General features: G+C 37.8%; 1 long non-coding RNA gene across 2 annotated transcripts; it reads right to left on the bottom strand.

Moving 5' to 3' along the window:
* Positions 1-1252: 1252 nt before the first annotated feature.
* LOC132012982 (uncharacterized) lies at positions 1253-26147 on the bottom strand. Of its 2 annotated transcripts, none has more exons than XR_009402832.1 (3): positions 26073-26147; positions 25185-25325; positions 1253-1315 (listed from the first exon to the last, which is right to left on the bottom strand). It is a non-coding gene; the product is annotated as an uncharacterized LOC132012982 (long non-coding RNA). The 2 variants fall into 2 exon arrangements; XR_009402830.1 differs by lacking the exon at positions 1253-1315 and adding an exon at positions 25013-25076.

Below are 26147 nucleotides of genomic sequence, written 5' to 3'. Positions count from 1 at the left end.
TAGATAGCAGCTTATCTTCAGCAAATTAGTTGATGTTCCCGGACTTTTAGGACTACCCTAACTTTTTACTTTGAAGGTTGAAAGAATTGAAAGTTTTCCTTCTAGTTTCTGTTTATTCCCTCTGTCCCCCTTTATCTCTCTTAAGGACTATGTGTGTGTATGTATACATATACTTATTTATACAAACATTAAAGAGAAAATACATGTATGTACATATACACATACACATGTATATAATGTGTATAGAAAGAGAGATGAAATAAAAATATATATTACACAATAGTATTGGGCAATATAAAATACACACACACACACACACAGGGTCCTCATGTTTTCACAGAAGAAATTCCAAACCATTCTCCCTGAGAGAAAAGTGTGGGCAGAGTATTGTTCTGTTCGCTTCTTTGGTCCTTCCAGGGGAGGAAGAGTGAGATACATGATAGGGGTTTAAAAGAAGAAACCATGAAAATGTACTTCCACCTTCTCGGCAATAATCCTGGGTCTTCCTGCCTACAGAGAGATGGTCTGATTTGCTTCTAGCTGCAGTAAGTCTCATGGGCTGGCCTTACTCCAGCCAAGAAGACCTGCAACTCTCCAGCTGTATCTGTGACGAAGGAGAGCAAATCTGGCCCCCAAACTCAAACATGTGTGTGTGCGTGTGTGTGTGCGTGTGTGTGTGTGTGTGTGTGTAATTTTTCCCTCTCTTTATTTTCAAATTGTACTTCAAGAAGTAAACCCAGCTTCACATATTTTATGATTTCTCAATTTGTAGTTATACAGGAAACAAAACAGCAGAACTTAATCAACTCTCCCAGATTCTATTTTTAATTAATTCTGAAACAGAGAATGCCATAGAAATTGAACACTAGAATTAAGCTAGTTGTTTTGCTTGTATTATGTGCAAGATTATTTTGAGTTCTAATTTCCTCATTTACATAGAGATATAACGATAAAGCTCAAGGACCAGATTTTTCAGGCACTTCATTTCCAACATCGGTCGTGACTCCAAATAACATGATTTCAATACTGCTTTTTTTAAAAAAACAAAAGTACATATATTAAAAGACTTCATTTCCAACTTTAAATATTGTGCTTTGAAAAGTATATCATTAAAGCAATCATTTTCTTTATAATAAAATGACATATCCTACATTCCAGTTTAAAATGGCCAACTCTCTTTAACTTAAATAGGAATTTCTGTAACTCATTTTGAAATTGGAACTTCTAAGTGGCCAGCTGATTGAAAGTAGGCTATTGGCAGAGTTGTATCCTCCCAACATTCTGGTCCAGTCTCCGATTTCTCCATCTCTGGAAGCTGCAACATAAAATTCATTTGTTTATTGTACATACTCCTAGATGCCCAGAATTATAAAAGCCTGGAGAGCTTTTATACTTATTTAATATCTCTTTTTTGTAAAAGAAAATACACCAGTAAATATATAGGCATGATATATGAATGTGAAGAATCTTTTATTTTATCTTAACAAAGGCTATAAATTGGTGAGAAAGAAAATAACAAAACAACTACTATAGACCACTGTACTATATGTCCCACGTTTATCAAATTTTATCCTATTTGTTCCTCACAAGACCCCCCAGTGAAGTGAGTAATATTAGTCCCATTTTAAAGATGGAAAAAACTGAGGCACGGGATCACAAAGTCAACAGCAGCACCAACGTTTAAATTTAGGTTGGCTGATGCCAAACCTGTCCAAACAAGCTCTACTTAGTACATTGCCCCATTAGACATGTTTGCTGTTCCACTGCCATCTTTAGTCAATATTTTCTCTGAAATCACATTTTCTATTACTTAATATTTATTGAATATACTGTTATGTAGAAAATCAGAAGGTATGAGAGATGAAAAAAAACTGTAGCTCTGTCCTTGAACTTAAAATAATTTAATCTTGGAACCAATTGTTTTAAGTTTAAAGCCTTGATCACATGAACTGTTCTGTTATGGACATGGGGAAAGATGGATTAAACAGACAATGTCTTACCCAATTAGGATCAGGCAGCATGGACATATACATAGAAGAAAATGAACCAAAAATATAAACAGGAACAGTAGAAAGGTCAAAGCAATATTCAAGCAAGGTGATGATTAGTTCAGTTAACATATACATTGCACACCTACTGTGCGTGGCACAGTGCTAAATGCTGACAAAACATCAGCCAGGGATACACACGCCCTGCTTTCATGGAGTTTACTGACTAGCAGGGGATACCGAGACAAACAAGCAATTCCAGCACTGTGCGAGAAGCTAAGTGAAGGGGGACGTACAGGGTTCTCTGTGAACAAAAAGTGGGCACTTAAGCCATTCTTCACTAGTTTCCTGTACCAAGGGAAATGTACGTGAACCTGAGAAGTAAAAAGGAGGTAACTAGGCCACAAGACTAGAAGCCACATGAGGGAACAAAAACAATACCACAAGGCCCAGGGCCAGGAGCAGATCCCTGGCCAAAAGTGACTTCCCAAACTAACCCAATAAATGAAGAGAGAGATCATCTCGATTCAACTAAGGAAGGGATGATAAGCTAGCGTAAGAGCTTGGGTTTGAGGGGAGGGTGCTAAAATATTATTTTATTTTAAATCTGCTTTTGATATCTTAAACTCAGAATAATTTTCTAGCTTTTCCTATTACAAACAATGCCACAATGATTAATCTTATACTTCTGAAATAATGTTCTTTTGCAGGGTATCTGTGGGATAAATTCCTGACAGCATAGATTTTTCAATAAAAAGGCATGATATAAAATAATATTACTTTATGATCTGAGTCTGGCGAAAAAATGCACAAATAATTTACGCCTTTGTATACAGAAACATACATAAGCACAAACATACATGTATGAGAATATCTATGGGTCAGGATTTAAAAGAAACTGGTACCATTAGCATGTACATGCTTAGAAGAGTTATTTTTTCATGTTTATTTCATGTTTCTGATTTTTTAAAAAATTCCTATAATGAAGCTCCTCAAAACACACAGTCACACCAAAGATGTATTTAAATATGCAAGCTGACATTGATGAATCATGATTACCAGTCTGCTGAAGAAAAAATATACTCAATGTTAAGGTTTTAGTTAAGTTAAATAATATATATACCAGGGCGCCTGGGTGGCTCAGTGGGTTAAAGCCTCTGCCTTTGGCTCAGGTCATGATCCCAGGGTCCTGGGATTGAGCCCTGCATCGGGCTCTTTGCTCAGCAGGGAGACTGCTTCCTCCTCTCTCTCTCTGCCTGTCTCTCTGCCTACTTGTGATCTCTCTCTCTCTGTGAAATAAATAAAATCTTAAAAAATATATATAAATACCCCCTGTTCTGACAATGATTATTTTAATTGTATATAAGAAAGGGAAAACTACCCCTCATAAGAGTATAAAAATGGAGGTATTCTGGGGTGCCTGGGTGGCTCAGTGGGTTAAAGCCTCTGCCTTTGGCTCTGGTCATGATCCCAGAGTCCTGGGATGGAGCCCCACATCCGGCTTTCTGCTCTGTAGGGAGCCTGCTTCATGCTCTCTCTCTTAGAAGATAGTTGAATACACTCCAAGCTACTAGAAACAGAACCAATCTTCTAAGAGCATTCTTTCATTTGACCAAGTCTATTACCCCTATTATCCTAATTAACAACTTCCCAAGTGTGAGGGATCTCTTGGTAATACTTAAGCACCCAAGAGTATGAGATGGCAACAGAAATGGGATGCATGCCTACAAATGGTTTCTATTTGTGAATAACCAAAGGTTGGCATCTAAATAAAAAAGACTAGTTATCTTTCAAATAGTGGAAGACTATTATAACTGGCGACACTGTTAAGAAGGAAACCAAGATTATATATTCTGTAAATGTTTTCAAAAGTTGCTTTAATTGGCAGAAAGTTTTCCTATCAGCTATGGTTGTTTACCTAAATAAGGGCAAATTTAAAAATTAGAATTACTACTACTAATACATAGAAATGACATTTCCATTAAAAGTCTATTCCAAGGGGCGCCTGGGTGGCTCAGTGGGTTAAGCCGCTGCCTTCGGCTCAGGTCATGATCTCAGGGTCCTGGGATCGAGCCCCGCATTGGGCTCTCTGCTCAGCAGGGAGCCTGCTTCCCTCTCTCTCTCTCTGCCTGCCTCTCTGTCTACTTGTGATCTCTCTCTGTCAAATAAATAAATAAAATCTTTAAAAAAAAAAAAAAGTCTATTCCAGGAAAAGATATTTTACAATGGAGGCTGGGTGCTGCCTTGTCAGTTGGCAAGAGGGTCAAACATTTTAGCCTTGGAATTAAGTATTAAATGAGACCTGGAGGGGATGGTGCTTGTTAAGCCACACTCATCCCTACCATTTAGACCAAGGTTAGAAAAGATGCACTGAAGCATATTTTTGAAAGGGTAGTGGTAGTCTTTTAGTCTACACAGTTTCTTCATTGCTTTTGAAATGCAAATTTTGTTTTGAACATTTTTCCTGCTTTTTGTCTCTTCATAAAAGAAAAGATACAAACTTTACCATACTTAGAGATGAAGTACTCAAATCTACCAGTGAAAGTGGTAAGATTTACTTTGTCCAGCAGAGGAAGTTTTAATTTGTTTTTCCTATGTTTTTCAGTTTTGCAAAGATGTTGTATCCATACTGGTTTGTCACTCACATACAGTGCAAGACTTGTTCTTCACTTGATTTTAGAGCTTGTAGTAAAGATTAAAGAGTGGTAAGAGGCTATTGAGTGTGTGGTATGTTAACATCTTCTTGTGAAATGGCCTACTAATGAGTAAAAATTAGGATTAAAAAAATGTAATGATAAGGGCATTCTTGGGAGGGTTGTCCCAAGAGGGCAAGAGACTTCATATACAAGCTCCAGACAGCTAGTCTACAAAGTTTATGATTTGGAATCCTACCCAGGCAGCAGTTTCTGGACAGAGACACAAACAAGGTCACCAACATTGAAGTGCAGCCTGGAGAGAAGCTTATTCTCTTGCAATCCAGCCTTCCTCTGTGCTCTGTATTTCTACTGGAATAACTGGTATATAAAACTGACGTGACTGTGACAGCTGAGCAAAGAAAGAGAAAGTTCAATTCCAAGAAGCTCAAGCTGGTGAGATTTTAAAAGGATAAGCTGAATTGAAACCATAGAAAATATTGGCTAATTTTTGCCTATCATGAAATAACAGCATAAAAATGAAATAGTAAAAATGATAATAACATCTAACACATAATAAATTCTACTATTTGGGAAGCACCCTGTTAAGGCTTGTTTAATTGGGTCATTTAATCCTCATAAAGACCCTATAAGGTAGGGGCAGTTGCCACCTCCATTTTACAGACAAGGAAAATGAGATTTGGAAAAATCTAAGAAATGTCTCTCCAAGATCACACTATTTGCGAAGACAAATTCCTTTTACCCCTCCTGTTGAGAAGGGGGTCTATGAATCTGTATGAGTTCTGTGATTGCTTTGCTCAGGAGATCACAGCAGAAGTGATAGTGTGCCAGTTTTTTGTACTGGAGCTCACGTTCCTATCTCTTAGAAGACTCTTTCCAGGAAAAGCCAGGCACCATGTTGGAGAATCAACCACCCTAAGACTGTTACGCTGTGAGGAAGCCCATGCTAGCCAAATGGAAAGGCCACAATGAGAGCAAGATGCTCAGTCTTCCTTCACCTGTTCCAACCCAATCTCCTCAAGCAGACATGTGAGGGAGTGTGATGGTTAATTTTATGTGTCAGCTTGACTGGGCAAAAGGATGACCAAATAGCTGATTAAACATTATTTCTCAGTCTGTCTCTGGAAGAGATTGACAATGGAATCAGAAGACTGAGTAATGAAGATCCCCTCAAAAATTCGGGCAGGCATCATCCAATCTTTTCAGAGGTGAAGAGAGCAAAAAGGCAGAGGAAAGGTGAATTCTCTATTTCTTCTTGAGCTAAGATGGCTATCTTTTCCTGCCTTCAGACATCGGCGCTCCTGGTTCTCAGCCTTTTAAACTCACACGGGGACTTGTACCGTCAGACCCCTGATTTTCACAGACATTGAATTTCAACCCTGACGTTTCCAGTTCTCTGGTTCACAGGTGGCAAACTGTGGGCCTTTTCAGCCTCCATAGCACGGGAGCCAATTCCAATAACAAATGTCTTCCTCCGTATATCTATACATATCCTATTGGTTCTGTTTCTCTGGAGAATCCTGACTAGCACAGAGAGGAAGTCTTTGGATGACTCCGCCCCAGCTCACGACCTCAAGTGTTTTAGAAACCTTCAGTAAAAACCTCCCTTCTGAACTGAATCAATTCACAGAATTATGAGAGAAAACGCTAAATTGTCATTTTAAGCCACTAATTTTTAGATGGTTTTCTACGTGGCAATAGATAACAAGAACACTGTAATAAAGTGTTAGATTTAGACAGTTGCACACAAGACCTCTGCAGGGAACCTACCATTTTCATAATACTAAGTCACCCAATAATGTAATATGATATTTGCCTTTTTCACTATGTTGACATTTGCACTGATGGTGCCAAACCATTGGTAGATAAAACTGGGTATGTCTTAGCCTGAATCAACGGAATGACACCAAATGATATGAATAAGCATTATGTTCTCACTCAGCCACATATAACTTTTTAATTTTTTTTTAAATCCAAGTTTACTTAACAATGTGCTAGATGAAAGAGTCAAAATTATTAATTTTATAGAATCTTGACCCTTGTGTATATGCATTTTGAGTATTGCGTGACAATATGGGAGGACCCAAAAAAGTCTCTGCTTTCTACCTGCCATTTTGAGGAAAAGCAACTGGTGATTGAACATGGAGATAAGCTAGCTGCATTTTTCATGAAACACCATTTTCACTTGAAAGAACAACTGACAGATAAGCTATGGTTTTTCAGACTTGGGTATCTGACAGGCATTTTCTTGGAAAGGAATGAAATAAGCTTGTCACTTCAAGTCAAACAACTGACACTATTTTTGCCAGAAATAAAATTCAAAATTTCAAGCAAAAATAAAAATTTTGAAAAACTTGTATCTGCCATAAACCTGGCAGCTTTACAATACTTACAAACTTTTCTGATGAGTTCAGTGATGTTATAAACACATGTGATTTTTTCTGTATTAAATAATGAAGTGTGTTAATATAGGGAAGGTCTGCCTAATTCAGTGAAGCAATATTTTCCAATTGACCAACACATGATAACAAAAAAAGGTCGCATAGGAGTTAATACCCATTCAAAATACAATATAGTTCAACAACTTTTAAATGCCAGAGAGTATGCAAAATTTACCAATTTGTTTTCAGAGCCCACATTGCAACTAACCATAAGAAATACCCACTTGTTGAGTTTTAATGTAGTATCAAAGAATTATATCCCTGATTATCTGAAAGGCTGTTAAGACACTCTTCCTTTTCCAATTATTTGTCTGTATGAGGGCACACTCTCTGTATACTTCAACCAAAACAACAGATTGCTATATTTTGAACATAAAAGTGGATGTGGAAATTTAGCTGTTTTCTATTAAGTCAGGCATTAAAAAGATTTACAAAAGTTTAAAACAGCACCACTGTTCTCAGTGAATATCCTTTGTTTTGGAAAATAGATTGTTTTCACACACATACACACAGACGCACACAAATATGCTATTTATGTTACCATGTATTGGCTGTATTATTTTTATTTTAAAATAAATACATATTTTTTAAAAATTCTTAGTTTTTACTTCTCTTTTTTCTCAGTTTTAACTTCTACCGTGGTAAATAGCAATACCTATCTAATCCACATAAATGAAAACACATTGAGGTTTTCAATAACTTCTTTTTATTAAGATTCTCCTATTTACTTATTTGAGAGAGAGAGCACGAGAGGGGAGAAGGTCAGAGGGAGAAGCAGACCCCCCCCCCCTCCCCGGAGCTGGGACCCCGATGCGGGACTCAATCCTGGGACTCTGGGATTATGACCTGAGCCAAAAACAGTCCCTTAACCAGCTGAGCCACCCAGGCGCCCTAGCTTTCAAGAACATAAAGGAGTCCTGAGAACAATTTGAGAGCCACTCCTCTAAAATAAAACATCACTTCACTCCATACACGTTTGATCTGATTATACATTTACTATGAGGTAAGAGATCATATGACCCAGGCAACAAAGAAATGGGCCAAGAATCAGAAACGGGCCTATTAAAAATCATCTACAGTTGGCATCATAAGAGAAATTACAAGTGTATTCAATGTAGAACAATGTAGAATGCTCTGATGGTCACATATCAGAGGCAAACCCAGAGTAGTGCTCTTTAATTTGTTGCATCTACAATGCTATTGATTGCTGATAAGCTCTTTGTACTAATTATACACAAAGACTTCATAATTTATATTTATACCCAGAAACATACAGTATTATGTCACAGAGTTGTTATCGGATGTTAACCCAGAAATTTTATATTTTGTTGTACCCTATTGTCAGTAAGCAAGAAAACTAGATAATAAACCTCTCCTTCACATTTATAGCAATGTCATTCTTGGCTTGACAGCATGTCTCCTGAAAAATGTCACCGTTAGTTCCTGTCTGGAGAGTGGATTTACTATTCCCTGGCTCCAGACACTTAATGTTCCATAACAACATCTTTATGACATTTTTACAATCTTATTATTACATGAATGGCAAAGTAAGACTACCAGTAATAGGATGTATGGGGAAAAAATTAAGTACTTAAAGAAAGATATTAGAAAAGGTACAATTCTGTGTTATACTTGGATTCTTCTTTAGAAAAATTTCAAACACCAATTTTCATCTGAAGCTTTTCTGGAGCAGGGCCCTTGGTGAGAAGTCTGTTGGTAACTCAGAGATTTATTTTTAGTCTGAATTATAGATAACCCCTTTGTTCTGTGTACAGCCCACACACTCATGAAACATTCCCTCTTTTCCTAACACAAGAATCAGTTGCTGCAGTGCTCTGGGAAGAGAGTCATATTGTCACTACCAGAAGCATGACTCATTTTGATAAGGAGCCTGCAGCATTTCATCAAGATAGTGTTGTCATGGCAAACAGATACAGTATCTAGTTCCATGTGAATCAGGGAGCACAGAATTAACACCTCAAGTGTATAAGGAGTTAGACTGACATAAATGCATGCATGCATGCTAAGTCAAATACTACTAGAGTTATGTCTTCCTTCTCTAAGGGGCTCAAAGGAAATGTTATCAAAACAATTTTTTTTCTGGTTGTTTGAGGAGTGTCAACTGTTTCCCAAAATGATGAAATAGCAGTATTTTAAACATACATTTTCTTACTCCTTCTGGCAAGTGAAGAATATTTCTTACTAATGGTACTTTCAGACATGGAAAATGACATACCTTTAAATATTTTATGCTCCTTAAAAATTCCCTTGACTACATCACCCACTCTGCTTCAAATGTGTACTTACTGAGAGACCCTTTAGGCTAAAAGCTTTACTAATTTAAAAAAGAGTTTTCCTTTATTTTTTCAGAATAAAAAATTGTTAATGAGAAAGCACGGACTAAACTTGTGCTCAAAAAGAACTGTATATTAATTATGAAAAATTGGTACTGTTTATAACTTTAATGTTTCTTTGAGATCATTGTAAGTATTAGTCCCTATCTGCTTTCCCACGGGTATATCCACAGACATTAGAAATTGAATTTGGTTCCCTGGGAATGTTAAATAGATCCAACAATGATATGGTTCAGATTATCTATGAAAGTAACATGTGAAATAATAAAACCCCGGAAAGTAACTTTCTCCATTAAAAATATTGCTTTTAGGGGTGCCTGGGTGGCTCAGTGGGTTAAAGTCTCTGCCTTCAGCTCAGATCATGATCCCAGGATTCTGGGATCTGGCCCCGCAGGGGCTCTCTGCTCAGCAAGAAGCCTACTTCCCCCTCCCCTCCCCCTCTGCCCGCCTCTCTCCCTACTTGTGATCTCTCTCTGTCAAATAAATAAGTAAAATCTTAAAAATGATCTCTGTCAAATAAATAAAATCTTTTTTAAAAAAAAATATTGCTTTTAATGTAAATAAAGTTGCTACATTTTGAAATTAAGGTTTGTCTCAAAAAAAAAACAGGAATATAGTTATTTCTTGATTCCCTGAGGTAATGGCTATAAGGGAGAGCCAACAAACTTAATATACTTAATATAAATATATTTGGTTGAAATTTAGATATATCATTTCAGTATATGTGCTGCCGAAGCGAGCACGAGATATATCATTTCAAAACACATTTACAGCTCTATAAACATTACACCAAAAAATAAAAATAATATGGCAGTTTAAGTACACTCATTATCGCAGAAATTATTTTTAAAATGGCCAAAAGCTTACTATCTTGTCCCAAGTATTCTGTCATTCTTTTTTACCTTTTAGCTTTTTTGTTCTTATGGGTCCACTTTGGTCTCGGGTAAATTATCTTTCCTTAGCCCTTTCTCTGGAGACTAATTTCCCCATCTTGACTCTGCAGTGTTTATATCCACAAGGACACAATCTCCGCTTTGCCTTCAACACACATTCAGTCCCAGGGTCTCTCAAAGTATTGGCAGAGAGCTGGAGCTGCTCAGCTGCAACTAATTTGAATGGTCAGAGAATAACTATTCTCTGCTGCAGTCGACATAATGTAGCATCTGTTGATCACTCTGTAGTCCCAAGTAATAGACAGATCTTCAGCTGTTGATGATTTGGGGTCTTAATTTTAAATGATATGTCGCCAGATTGTTGGAATTGAACCCAAATAGATCATTCCATTAATTCACTTATACATTCATTTGGCATTTACTGAAGGTCTATTACATGCCAATCACTAACTTCAGTGACGTCTTAGGTAAATCCACACATGAATATCAATCATTTTACGTAATGTTTAAATGTCATATTTAAGGTTTGGGGGGGAAGGGTTTGAGCTTTGGTTGCAGAATAATGGCAATCAATTCCAGATAGCTCAAGCCAAAAAAAAAAAGGGGGGGGGGGAGCAATTGATTGGAAGCATAGTGAAGTGGCTCATAAAATTAAAAGAAATGTTGAACAAGCAAGTTTCAGAAAATAGAGAAACCAGAACAACCCAGTAATCAGCAGGGGTGTGTATATGTCCCTTTGAGTCAGCAGCCTCATAGCTGACTCATAGCTCAAAATGCCCCATTTCTAGGAGAGAAATGCTGATTATTTTATTTGAGTGGACAAAGTCAGGTGGTACAAGCAGGGCTGTTAAAAACCCATCTGGAAGACCTAGTTGTATCTGGGCATGATCCCTAAATACAAAGTAGCCACTTGAAGATCAGAGCTAGCCCTGGACAAACATCAATACGCAGAGAAGAGCCACAAACAACACAGCCTGGGAGTAGGGGCTTGGGGCCCCTAACCAGAGGAACTGGTTAGTAAAGACGACTGAGTTTAGAAACACCACTGGCTGAGTAGTAGTTTGCTAGATGGTTCATGACATTTAAAAAAAAAAAAAAAGGCATTGAGAAAATGAAAAATATAGCACTTCTGAGAACACTTGGTTCATTGAGTACTTGTTGAAGAAGTGGGGGGATTGTTAGGATGCTATGAAGAAAGTCAAAAATATATTTGCACATCCTAGAGCATTTGCCCAGAATATACTTGAAAGAATCCTCGTACCCATCCTCTTGGCAAACTTAAGCTAATCTTTGAAACCCAGCTGGAATCCCCACACTGTGTACTGGCTTCACAGATAAGCCATGTGCTACCTATATATACTTTTCATTCATACCTTTTATTGCACTTATCATGTTTTACTGTTATAATTCTGTTTATACGCCTATCAGAGTAAACTATGGATGTGTGAATGGCCCAGCATATAACTTAATTTCTTGTATACAGAGGTATTCACCTAAAATTTTCTATAAATCAACTGAAGACAAAGGGGAAATCAAAGGATTATGAGATGGGTCTGACAGACTCCAATTTGTATGAAGTTCTGTGGTCATAGATTAGAGCAGGGTAAGACTGAAGACAAAAGAAGAGGTTTGTGGAAGAGCCTGCATAAAAATGCCGCGAGCTACAATGAATGCAATCGAGAATGGTGAATTGTGAGTAAATCATATTAGAGCTTAAGAGGTAAAGAAATGCAGATTTCAGAGTTGGTGAGGGGATAAAAATGACAGTAACAATGTTTAAGGTAGCAAATATAAGTAAGGGGGCATGTGGATGAGGAAAGCAATAGGTCTCATTTAGGAAATGTTGTATGTGGGATGTAACTGGGACATCCTAGCAGATTCAAAGCCAGACCAACTGGTTCCAGAGGGTGTGCTTATAGCCCCTAAACTGTGCAGTTTAATTCCTAGGGATGTTGTGAGCGTTAAATGTGTTAACAGTTATAAAGGGCTTAGTATAGAGTTAAGGAATTGCTTATTGAAAGTTTGCTGCCATTGATCTTAAGAGTGGGAGGCTGTAAATCTTCACCAAAAATATCAAGATTGTGTTTCCACTGCTCAAAGCCAGCTTTTGATGACTTTGATCAACAAAGGACATGATGGGACTTCTTTAAAAATCTGGCCCCAGCACACAGCTCAAAAATGCTTTCTCTTTTACCTTAAGTTAGATCCATCTTCAAGGACAATGAAAAGCTTATCAGGTCAGAAGGTGTGACCAGAAAAAGAAACTCTAGAAATGATGAAGTTATTTTTATAAAGCTTTTCCTCACATGATATTTCTATTATATTCTAGAAACAGGAGTATTAAGCAGTTAAGCATAAACATTCAAATATAAGATCTAGGAATGTGGCTCAACTAAAATTTTCAAACTTTTATAATCATTAGTTTGTACTGAGATTCTATTTCACATTTATAAAATTCAATGATGAGAAATAAAATGAATGATCAGTCAATCTTTTCTTGGAAGCAAGGTTTATGTGTTATTCATATTAGTAATTCTAGTGTTGGCACATAGCTATCACATAGTGGGTGCTCAAAAAATTGTTTCTGAATTATTACTACAGAAATATTTTTGAAAAGGCCCTTAAAAAGTGTATCTAGCTAGCTAATTTGTTATGCCCTGCTTCTTATGGAAATTTTGTCTTAAAAGTATAGAAGTTCAAATAATTGGGGTGATTGGGTGGCTCAGTGAGTTAAGCCTCTGCCTTCGGCTCAGGTCATGATCTCAGGGTCCTGGGATTGAGCCCCACATCGGGCTCTCTGCTCAGCGGGGAGCCTGCTTCCTGCCACCCACCCCCCGCCTGCCTCCCTGCCTACTTGTGATCTCTCTTTCTGTCTAATAAGTAAATAAAATCTAAAAAAAAAAAAAAAGTTCAAATAATCTAAACACATAATAACTAATAGTATAACTTTGTTTGTCCACCTGCTAAAAATTATCTAGTTAACAGGGGACTCAGGCAAATTCACATCCTCCTGCCATTGCCATGGCACTCACATAAGAATAAATAAAAACAGGCAAAGAAATACTAAAAACTAATAAATGATAAACATAATAGGCCATGTCCAGTTTGGTCTGACATTGATCACAAAAAGAAAGAAATTTCTTTGATTTTGCCCTCTTCTTGCCCCATAGATAATAATAAAAGAAAAGATGGTTAATCAAACTGGGTCGGCTTGCAGGGGGCTGAAAGCTATAGCCTTCTGCAGGGTCATATAAGGAAATGAGTTCAAAGTCTACATTTTCAATTAATAGCTCCAGCAATTATTCATTAAACCTGAGTTCTGAACCACCTGAACCAAAGCAGGCACCAAAAAATAATCCATAAAACGTGATAAACAAGATTGATCCATTTTATCTAGCACAATAATTCTCTGAACCATCTTTGACTTGCTAAGCAATAAGAAAAAGTATTTAAATCATTTCTCATAAACACTGATGTATAATAGCATTTGTGCACTATGATGACCCAGATTCTCAGATCTGCAAACCTTACCTACAAGCTTCTGAGTTTCTTCAAAATACAAGTAAAAATTTTTTAATGTGAAATATGTCCTTTTGCTTTTCATTTTCTGCAAAACACTGTGGTACGAACAGTCTAATATTCAATGCGCATTCATTTCACAATCTAAAATAGCTAAATGCAATTAACTCTAATATGTTTGGTGAAGTGTTTTCCCAAGCGGAACAAATATCATCCTACAGATTAAGGGATGTAAAATGAACTACCAACCTTACACAGAAATATGCTGATTTGATTTTTTTTTAAAGTTTAATGGCATTTTATTGTAGTACTAATCCTTCCTCCTTTTATTATCTTTAAATATTTAACTGTCCACTGTCATGATCTCTCCAAGTTCTTTGAGCTTAGCCTCAGCGCAGCTGGGCCACTCTAAGAGCTCCCAGTTGTATAACTAATGAGTAAAGACTATGGGAGCAATGATCTCGGGAATATGTTGGTCTGCTGAATAAAGAAAATAGGCTCGAGCTCTCTAGGTACCTATTTCCTTTCCACAGTACTTTCTGGACTATTATATAAGGAAGAAATTTAGGTTTAGAACATGAGTTCAAAGGAATCCAGGCCAGGACACTGTCTTCAAAAACCCTGAACTTCGTATCTATTTGCCCATATGTATTTCTATCTTATGTCATCATCTCTCCATCTATAGAACTACTCTACTAGCAGAGTTCCAATATCTGATACATTCTGGGACAATGCCTACATTGTCCCTATATAGACAGGCAGGTATTACGTAGATACTAAAGTAAATAAGATAGTCTCTGCCATACATGGCCAGGGTCTAATGTGGAAAACTGATGTAAAAAAAAGTCACAATATTTTACAAGATATAAACATAGTCTTTACTGTGTTCCAAAGGTATCCATTTTTCTTCTCATCCTAGAAAAACAAATCAAAACAAAACAAAAAAACTAACATCATCTATAAAGTCTTCCTCATGAAAGAAAAAGGAAAATAAAAGATCTCCCCGATCTAATGACCCATCCACCTCTCACCGAGATTTTAATCACTAAACTAAACCCATTGATATTCATGGTTCTGTGTATACTTTAACTTTGTAGGGTTTTTGGTCTTATCTCATATTTGCTCACTGTGCATATGGCAAATATATAGCATGACAGTTAAAAACTGAGTCTCTGAAGTTTTCCTCTCTGCTTTGAAACCCAGTTGACCATTTACTAATTGTGTTCCCTTAGGAAAATTACTTAGTCTGTCCATGCCTCCATGCTCATCTGAAAGTTTGTATAATAGCAATTCCTACCTCATGAGGTTGTGTGTTAACTGTGTTTTAGAAAATAATTTCCATAGTTTAGGATACTTTGACATCTTGGGACCTAGTGCACCCAAGATGGGGCTGACTCTCCTAAGGTTAGCTAATTCTCTGAGAGCAAACAACTTCCCTGTGAGCACAGCTTTGATATGCAAACCAGCAAATCACAAATCCATCCATACCTCCACCCACATCCTTTGATCAGGCTCCTGCCATCCAGGACACTATCTGCCAGCCTTAAAACACCACAGGGCGAGATCCTGAACAACTAGGAATCACCCCTAGAACCCACAGCCTATAGAAATCATTCAAATTCTCCAATCCTAAACCTGCTCAGTCTGCTTTACCTTGCCTTGCCCATTATTCCTGTGAAAACCGTGATAAAGGCTGTTGTCCGTGCTTTCCCCTCACCCCTCTGCCTCCTGACTGGCCTCTGTACTCTCTCATATGGCCCTGAGTGGCACTGTGTACTCCTTCCCTCTGGGAACTGTGGTAACCAGCTATCCCATCAATGACACTCATCTGATCTGTTGGCTTCACAATACCTGAATAAAAATAAAACCCACATTTTAAGTAAGTTATTAAAAATATTCAAGGGGCACCTGGGTGGCTCAGTGGGTTAAGCCTCTGCCTTCAGCTCAGGTCATGATCTCAGGGTCCTGGGATTGAGCCCCGCATCGGGCTCTCTGCTCAGCAAGGAGCCTGCTTCTCCCTCTCTCTCTGCCTCTCTGCCTACTCGTGATCTCTGTCTGTCAAATATATAAATAAAATCTTTAAAAAATATATTTAATTATATATTATATTCATTGCATATAAACATCTTAGGACAGTGCCTCACATTATAAACACTCAAATATCAACTATTTTGCCCGGTCTTATTTCTACAGCAGTACATGCATATAGATATTAAATAGCCAGCACTTATTTTCATTTTACTCAACTTACATTATTCAACATTTCCTATTCCCAAGAACTATCTTGGGCATTGAGGCAAAACAGTGAACACATGGTATGGTCCTTACCCACATGCTTACAATCTTGTTAACAAATGTAATATTCTATGCTGTTTTCCTCTTGTTCCTTAGTAATAATTTCTAACTGCTGGGTTGATAGTCCATGCTTAAAAACTTTTTAAAAAATCAAATCAACTTTAAGGATTACATCTTTCTAAATACTCCTCTTTGTATTATTCTAAGTACTTTTTTCACAGTATTAATTTCTGTTGTTCATCTCTATACCAGTCTTTTTCTCTTTTACCATTTGATGATAAGGAGAGGAGCCTAGAACAATATGGTAAATGATAATCAAGAGAAGTAGTTATGGGGCGCCTGGGTGGCTCAGTGGGTTAAGCCGCTGCCTTCGGCTCAGGTCATGATCTCAGGGTCCTGGGATCGAGCCCTGAGTCGGGCTCTCTGCTCCGCAGGGAGCCTGCTTCCCTCTCTCTCTCTCTCTGCCTGCCTCTCTGCCTACTTGTGATCTCTGTCTGTCAAATAAATAAATAAAATCTTAAAAAAAAAAGAGAGAAGTAGTTACATAATATCCTCCCATTCACATATTTCAGGCATTGAAATTTCAAATGGCAACATTATGCCATTGGTTCACAGCTAGTCATCAAATAGAATCCAAATAATTTTGAGCCCTTATTTTTGCATGGTCAGTCTCCATTTGTATAGTTTGATTTTGTTCTTAAATGTCTGCTATGTTATCTGTCTGTGAACTTCTCAGCTCTTCCTATCTGGTCACCAACATGTTAAGTATACTTTAGAGTATCTGCCATGCCATTCCCAATGTCACTAAGTCTCCTAAATGACGGTCACTCCTGCTGAGTAAGCTTCACACCCAGTAACCTTGATAACTCCATCCACAGAGATGAAAACATGATGCAAGATTAACCAAATCAGAACCTTTCTCTTCTCTCCCCCTCTGTCTCACATATACAAAGACCACAGCCAGCTGGTGCTGGGCAACAATTGTGTGTAACCCCTAGACTGGCAACCATGTTCATTTATTCAAAAATATTTACTGAGCACATGAGCCATCCAAACGCTTTCCTGATGAAGGAGAGTGATCATAAGCAAACAACTGGAATTATTTCTGGATCTAGATGGCCTTGCACAAAGGAGAAGACTAAGAAGGGATGTAAAATGACTGGACCTGGGATACGTTTTGCATTCACGCCTGTGTGCTTTGAGGGAAGGAACTATAGAGAAAAGATCCCTCAAAGCAGTAATTCCAAGCTTCAACTTAAAAAATCATAGTTGCCCATGCAAAGGGGGAGGGAATGAACAGTTTAGGAAGGAGGCACCAGATGTGTAGAAGCTCTGAGATAGGAAGGAGTTTGTAACATGAGTAAAATGGAAAACCATTCCACCAGGCTGGACCCTGCTGAGGAATGGGCGGACCAAGCCTTGAAGGCAGGCAGGGGCCAGATCAAGACCAAGACCAAGATCAAGACCAATCTTATAAGCTGTCTTAAGGAACTGCAACAATGTATAAAAATATGAATCAGTAGAAAAATAATAAGGAAGAATGAAGCAAGTATAAGAGACCATGAAGTCCCTGAGCCATGCCCACCTTCAGTTCTCTATAACCTCTCCTCTTCAATCTACTCTCCACGCTACCACTACTGTGATCTTTGTTAATACACACCTTTTTCTTTTAAGATTTTATTTATTCATTTGACAGCGAGAGAGAGAGAGAGCAGCGCACAAGCGGGGGGAGTGGGAGAGGGAGAAGCAGGCTCCCTGAGGAGCCAGGAGCTGATAGGCAACTCGATTTCAGAACGCTGGGATCATGACCTGAGCCGAAGGCAAATGTTTAACTGTCTAAGTTACCCAAATATTCCTATAAATACACATCTTCCACCACTTCCCTGTTTAAAAAGTACGATGACTGTCCATGTCTTAAGGATATAGTCCCAGTATACAATACACTTTTCTAGAATCACCTTCTGCCACTTCATCCCCTACACACCATGCTTTAGTCATACCAGGCTATTCATTGTTACTTAAAGATGGCATTATATCTCTTCACTTTTGCTTATGCCCTTTCTCTTGTATGTCTCGTCTACCTTGGAAGTTATCTGCAAGGATCAGATGGCATCTCATCCATGAGGTCTTCTAGACTATATTTTCTGTACTCCAATAGCATTTTATCCATGTTTTTATATGAAATACAGCATTTTAAGTTTATGTGCATATTCTACCCTCAAACTATGAGTTTTGCATGTTTATTTCATGTTGCTTTTTCACTGTACCTAGAAACTAGTCCATAGTATTCAAAATGCTTAATGAATGAATACAGACATCTTTTGGCTAAAACCAAGACTTTTTATGCATTCCCAAACTGAGTTTTATATATAATCATGATTAATGACCTTTTTCCCACTGAGTCATCCAGTCACTAAACATTAAGACGCAATAAGAATAAAGAGAGCTCTAAATTATATATTACAGATACATAATTTTTGCTGGTTATAGATTTTTCTTACCTAAACTATGTGACTACATTGAAACTATTTATATATTTAAAACTATGAGATAATATATGAAAAATGTTAATGAATCTCTTTCTCTAAAATAAGTGGTTGAAGAAAAGTAGTGAAGCAGAAGATAGGTAAGAGATAAAGAATATCATTTCCCTTTCATATTTAAGGACAGAAACAACAGAATATCCTGGGGATCTTTAAAGACAATAAAAGCTACCTATCCAAAATAATCTTAGGAAACTTCTACCAATGGGAGTTAAAATGCAATAAATAACCTTTAAGGGGTCCTAGCAGGCCTCTGATACTTAGATTGTGAGCCCTTTCAGAAATCAAATACTGGGGTGCCTGAGTGGCTCAGTACGTTAAGCATCTGACTCTTGATTTTGGCTCAGGTCATGATCTCAGGGTCACAGGATCAAGCTCCATGTCGAGCCCCATGATGAGACCCCAGTTTGGGCTCCCCACTCAGCAGGGAATCTTCTCTTCCCCCTCTGCACCTTCCCACCTACTGCCCTCCTGCTCATTCTCTCCCTCGCCCCTCACTGAAATAAATAAATCTTGGGGGGAGGGGGAGAATTCAAATATTGTCAGAACCAGGAGACCTTATTCTGGACACAGTTCTGATACATATAAATTCCTGGATCTTGGAATTCACCCATCTTTCTCAGACCAATTGTCTATTTGCTAAGTAATAAAGACAGATTACACAAAATTACTTATAGTTCTTATATAGCTTATGACTGTACATCTCAAAGACAGTATTTTTGTAAGACTCAAATATAAACTACTTTCCATTAAAATACTGATAAAACTGACCATAGAATATTTTGATACTGTCTTACACATACGTACGATATTGTAAGACACTATCCCTTTTGAAAATTGACCCTCTTTGGCGTCGTCATTCCACATTCTGCTAATGCCCACTGGTTGTAACATAAACAAAAATGCTGACACTTACAGGCAAGCTGTTTCAGTAGGAATGGCCTCTGTGCACATTTGTGCCACTCTTTTTGAAGAATTCCAATAGCAAATTTTCCTTCCGGCTTAGCATCTTGCTGACCCAGTTTTCCACACAATACTGCCTGCAGCTCCAGTCTGCTGAAATAATGATTGTACCCCTATCACCTTTCCCCTACTAAGTGAGGAGCTCCCTCTCTGCGAGGGTTGCTGTTAATGAGAGGCAACGATGTGCGTATGCGCTCCCACTTCCCACAGCGGAGGCCGACATCTTCAGTCGATCTTTTACAGAGAACTATACCAGACTTCACAGTTCTCCTTAGCAGAGAGAGCCACTAATAATCAATTAGGGTTGGAATCTGCGATGGAACTTGCCACTGTAGGCCAGATGGTCTCAACATCTACCTCCTACCTTTAATCTAAAATAACTGGAGAATAGATTTTAGAATCTATTCTGAAATCACTGAACAAGTTCAGAAATATGTTGAAAAAACTAAGCCTAATTTGAGCTGGTTCTCCTGGTTTCATTAAATGTGTATAATTAGAGGCTATAGGATATTAAGAAATCTTAAAAAGGGCTATCTTCTTTTCATTTTATAACACGGACTCAGTATTGGAGGAAGATAAGATCCAATTGCCTTCCTTTCCTTCCTTAATGATACTATTATTGACTATATAACTGCCTTAGTCCATAGGTCTAGTGCAGAATATCTAAAATTTAGCAACAGCTATGGAAAATTTAGGCAAGTTTCTGATATCCATTAGGATCATGAAACATGACCTAATCCTAGTCACCTGGGATATAGGCAAGTGAAACAAAAATTCAAAAGCATTAAACTTAATCTACCACCATGTTGTATTTCTTGTGACTAATAACCTCTCAGGCAAACACTTTTCAGACCAAAAAACAGGGTGACCAAAAAATAAAGGTTGCTCTCTAGTCCAGAATAATTTGGGCTACATATATACCATATATATAGACTACAGACTACAGACTACATATAAACCATTTTTTTAAAGATTTATTTATTTTTTAACAGTATGGAGTTACCTCAAAAAAGTTGAAAATAGAACTATCCTATGACCCAGCAATCATATTCCTGGGTATTTACTCTCAAGATACAAATGTAGTGATCCAAAGGGGTACATGTGCCCAAATGTTTATAGCAGCAATGTCCACAATAGCCAAACTATGTTAAGAGCCCAGATGTCCATCAACAGATGAATGGATAAAGAAGATGTGGCATATATATATAATGGAATACTATGCAGCCATCAAAAAAAAAAAAAAACAGAAATCTTGCCATTTGCAACGATGTGGATGGAACTAGAGGGCATTATGCTAAGTGAAATAAGTTAACCAGAGAAAGACAATTATCATATGACCTCTCTGATATGAGGAATTTGAGAGGCAGGGTGGAGGGTTGTCAGGGGAAGAAAGGGAAAAAATGAAACAAGATGGGACTGGGGAGGGAGAAAATCTCAGGAAACAAACTGAGGGTTGCTGGGGGGTGGGGAAGGGAGGTATAGGGTGGCAGGGTTATGGACATTGGAGAGGGTATATACTATGGTGAATGCCATGAATTGTGTAAGACTGATGATTCACAGACATGTACCCATGAAGCAAATAATACATTATATGTTTAAAATTTTTTTTAATTTTTTTGGAGAGAGAAAGAGAATGAGTGGGGAAGGAGCAGAGGGAGAGGAAGAGAAATCTCAAGCATACTCCCCTCTGAGCAGGGAGTCCAACACAGGGCTCAGTCCCAGGACCCTGAGATCATAACCTGAGCTGAAATCAAGAGCCAGCCACTTATCTGACTGAGCCACCCACCCAGGCACCCCTACATATAAACCACTTACAAACAAGTGAGCAGTAAAAAAACGCCCCAGGATTTTCTAGCTGCCTACATTTTGGCTTGGTTTCCCTCAGCAAAGTGCTTGAATAAAACCTTACATATACACCAAGTTGTTGATCGATGTTGATCAAATATGATATACACTAATACCCTTTTACTTCATCAAAGAACTCATGGATTTGGAAATTTTGAATGAGCATGTGAAATAAGAAAGATGAAAAACTATCATTATTTTCTTGACAGAGAAAAAAAACAATTTTTGGAGGTACCTATATCTTCTTTAACTTATTCCAACACCAGTATAATGCTGGGCTGTCCAACATGGTAGCCACAAGCCGTTTGTGGTGACTGAGTTCTTAAAATATGGTGAGTACAAATTACATGTTGGACATAAAAGATACACACTGGATTTTGAAGCCTTATTAAAAAAAAACAAATATAAATAATGCAAAACATTTATTGAACTCTCAGGCTTTAAGATCATATGCTACATACTTGTCAGATCTTAACAACCCCATAATAAAGTGACCAGTGGTCCCAGTGTATCTGAACTGAGGGGTTTTTTAATATTATTTATTTACTTGAGAGAGAGAGAGAGCATGAGGGGAGAAGGGTCAGAGGGAGAAGCAGACGCCCCATTGAGCAGGGAGCTCAATGCAGATTGGATCCTGGGACTCCAGGATTATGACCTGAGCCACAGGCAGACACTTAACCAATGGAGCCACCCACACACCCCCTGCACTGAGGGGTTTTAGCATGTGAAAGTTCAGGTGCAAAAAAAAAAAAAAACTAAAAACATCCAGAGCGAAACAGGATGAGCTGATCAACTTACCCATACATTAAATATAATTTACCCCACTCTACAGATGACAACAATTGAGGTTCAGAGAGTTTCAGTGATTTGTGCAAATTCACACTACTAAAAAGTGGCAGATAAGGGATTCCTCTTGTGCCTGGTCTGCATTATACAGTACAAAAAATGTATTATACTCTCTTCCCATCAGAGAAGATTGCTGTGTTGTTTTTTATTCATTTCTCCAGTTTACACATGTAAAATACATAATGTGAAGTGTTATGTCAAAATCTGAAATAACAATAGCTAATGTCAGGGTCTGTTGATTTATTAACTTCTTATTAACTCTATGAGACGGATATTGCTATTACTCCCATTTTACAGACAAGGAAACTAAGGCACAGAGAGGTTAAACAACTTCCTCATATTACAAAATTTCCAGCAACTGGATTCAACCGAGATAGTCTGGCTTCAGGGGTGTTAAGCGGTGTTGTTAATATGGCCCTTCTGAACTGCTTGTCAGTGAATAGAGCAGCGCTGCCAATCTCCAGTACTGCAAAGGGACTGGAAGAGCTAGGGGGAGCATGGAGATGTATCATGCTAACCTGGACTCCAAATCCAGCTGTAAACACTACATCCAATGGGATTCATATGTTCGGGGTCCACAAAGAATAAGGGCCAAGCTCTAAACACTTTTCATGTAACATTGTCATTTTTTTCTTTCTTTTTTTCTTTTTTAAGATTTTATTTGTTTGTTTGTCAGAGAGAGAGAGAGAGAGAGGAGTCAGTGTGAGTGTGCACAAGCAGGGAGAGGGGCAGGCAGAGAGAGAAGCAGACAACCCATGGAGCAGGGAGCCCGACTCAGGACTTGATCCAAGGACACTGGGATCATGGCCTGAGCCAAAGGCAGATACTTAACCAACTGAGCCACCCAGGCATCCCAGGCTTTTTAAATTAATTTTGATTTGTCTTTTGGTTCACCGATGTATATTTTTCTGTTACTTTTAAAAATACATGGATGATATCTTTTTTGAGAATTTGTTTATGTGAAAATAAATTTTGCTATCTTTATTCACAAAAGAATTGTTTTTTTATAAAACTTTTGCATTAAATCTTTTTCTCTCTGGGTTTTATAGAAAATTAGTACTAAGTTGGTTGTTTCATTCTCTTCCTCCCAATATATACATAATAGAGGAATCATCTGATGTCATCGTGATTTTTTAAAATTTAAAATCAGTTAATTAACATATAGTGTATTATTAGTTGCAGGGGTAGAGTTTAGTGATTCATTAGTTGCAATGAACACCCAGTGCTCATTATATCCCCCCTTCATGTCCATCACCCAATTATCCTATCCCCCAACCCCTCCCCTCGGTCAACCCTCAGTTTGTTTCCTAGAGGTAAGAGTTTCTTATGGTTTGTCTCCCTCTCTGATTTTGTCTTATTTTTCCACCCCTTCCCCTATGTTCACCTGTTTTGTTTCTTAAATTCCACATATGAGTGAAATTGTATGATATTTATCTTTCATCATTTTCATTGTTACAGAGGAGCTACCTTTTATGTCGTCAACACTTTTGAAGTATTCTGTAAATTTACTGGAATTTTTTTAAAGTATTGCCAAAATGTGCCTATCTATAGATTTCTTTGTATTGATTTTTGTCTGGAACATGGAGAATCCTTTTAACTGCCATTATCAACCCAGGACATTTTTCAACAATTACCTTTTATGGGTGTTTCTGATCTAATTATTCTAGTCTCTAGAACATGTATAATCTTGAGATTGACTTTCCATTCTTGGGTTGTCAGATCTATTATTGCCCTCCTCATCTTTTTTACTATTTTGCCTTTTTCTGTACATTGGGAGAGAGTCACTCATTGTTCACATTACTAATTCAATTTTCTGCAGTGTCAAATCTGTCTTTTACTGTCTCCAGTGTGAATTTTAATCCAGATAATGAATTATCATCTCAGCTGGCATATATATATATATATATATATATATATATATATATATATATATATATATATATATGCGGGGCTCCATCCCAAGACACTGAGATCATGACCTGAGCCAAAGGCAGACACATAACTGATGGAGCCACTCATGCAGACCTCTCTGCAAGGTCTTTCTTTCCCAGGTAGTTTTTCATAATTTCTAAGATGGATTTCCTTTTCTCTTCAGTTACTCAACACTGAGTAATTCATGTCTGTCTAGACTCTCAACATGTATTGATAGAAAACATTTAGTTATTGCAAATGAGCAAATTAACCCTTGCCCCCGCCCCAGCTCTGTTCCAATACAATCTCTCTCTATGATCTATAATGTTATGGCAAGTAGATAAACATGTTCTTGGGCCCACTCTCAGTATACTAGTAGCTTTTAATCTCAGTATACTAGTAGCTTTTTATACTAATACTAGTAGCTTTTAATCTTTTAAAGTAGTAGCTTTTAACCTTTTAATGAGGTCCCTCTGCATTGAAGTGGGACTTTCCACTACCTGTCACATTCACTAGCTCTCCCATCCTCTTCACAGTGGAGTCAAGACACTATAGGTCACAGAAAGGAGTGATACCAGGTCTCCGGGCATCCTTTTTTGCAGGACTTGACTTGTATGGGAGCATGGTTGCTAGAACGCAACATGAAATCTCCAGTAAACACTGTACACAACCACTCTCTTCCTGCCTAGTATCCCTTCGACTGCCTTTACCATGTATGTGGGACTTGGGGGGTGACAAGAAGAACAGTGTAGCTCTGTCCCAGGTTTTTGTGGTTCGGACCCTCTCAAGGGAGTGCACCTGGAGGGAAGAAGTGATAAGGTGACCTGAAGAAGAAAAAAAAAAATCATTTCTCTACCCCTTTCAAGGAGATAAAATCAGTAAAAATCATAAAATTGCGAGTCTATTTCCCACACTTTAAAATCCCTTCTCACCGTTCTTCCAGTTACCAAAACTTCCTCTCAGATTTTGGCAATAGGTGAAGTTTTGGTTTCATGCCGTGGTTGCGTTGTGAGAATTCCTCTTCATCTGTGCCTTCACAGGGACTAAGAGTCAGGAGCATCTGCAGGCGAGGACTTTTAAACAAGAACAGCTTTAGTTCAGCCAAGACTTCGCACCTTTTATTTTTCAAGAGTTCCTGGTATTAAGTATAAAATAATTTTCATTTAAATTTTTTCATGATTTTTCTTAGACTTTGAAGTTCAGTAGAGTAACAACTCACAAAGCTTTTGATCTCTGATGTGGCTGTACAGTGACTCTTTGAACACTCTGGGCTAGATAATTTACATATCAACCTAAATATCATCAAAGATTCGTGAAGCATTTTTGAGTGTTGTACAGAAAGTTTATGTGGTTTTGACACCTCTGCTGAGTCATCTAAGATGTAATTGTGTCACCTGAAAATGGCTGTGGTGACACATGACCTTGCTGCTGTGTTTATTAGGACAGTCACATCAGAATAACTAACTTCTACAGTAACTAACTTCTACAGTAAAGTGTTTCCCCCCACCCCCAACACTATTGAATTTCACCCAACAATGTGAAAGCAGTACTGCATGGACAGAGCCATCCTAAGCAGACGTCAGGGGCCTACTTTGCATTGGCAGGAGATGATGTGAAAGGACATTTCCATCTCCGCCATTACAAATAAAATATTTGCATTAGCAACATTATACATGCGGATTCTGAAACAAATTCAGCTTAAAGATTCATCATAATTAGAGGCACTGTGTTATTAGCTACTGTAGTTTCCTGTAAATTCTCTATGATTCAGCCTAAATACTACTTCTAAAATATTATACTTTTTCCTGATTCAGCTGTACCTGCAGCACTGCCATCCGAATGGTCCTCTGATGAAATCTTCTCTTCTTGAGAATATGTTTAAACATCAAATTCCT

Source organism: Mustela nigripes, chromosome 3 (assembly GCF_022355385.1).
Source record: "Mustela nigripes isolate SB6536 chromosome 3, MUSNIG.SB6536, whole genome shotgun sequence".
Lineage (NCBI taxonomy): Eukaryota > Metazoa > Chordata > Mammalia > Carnivora > Mustelidae > Mustela > Mustela nigripes.
The sequence above is the reverse complement of the archived record's forward strand: the minus strand, read 5'-3'. Positions and strand labels throughout refer to the sequence as shown.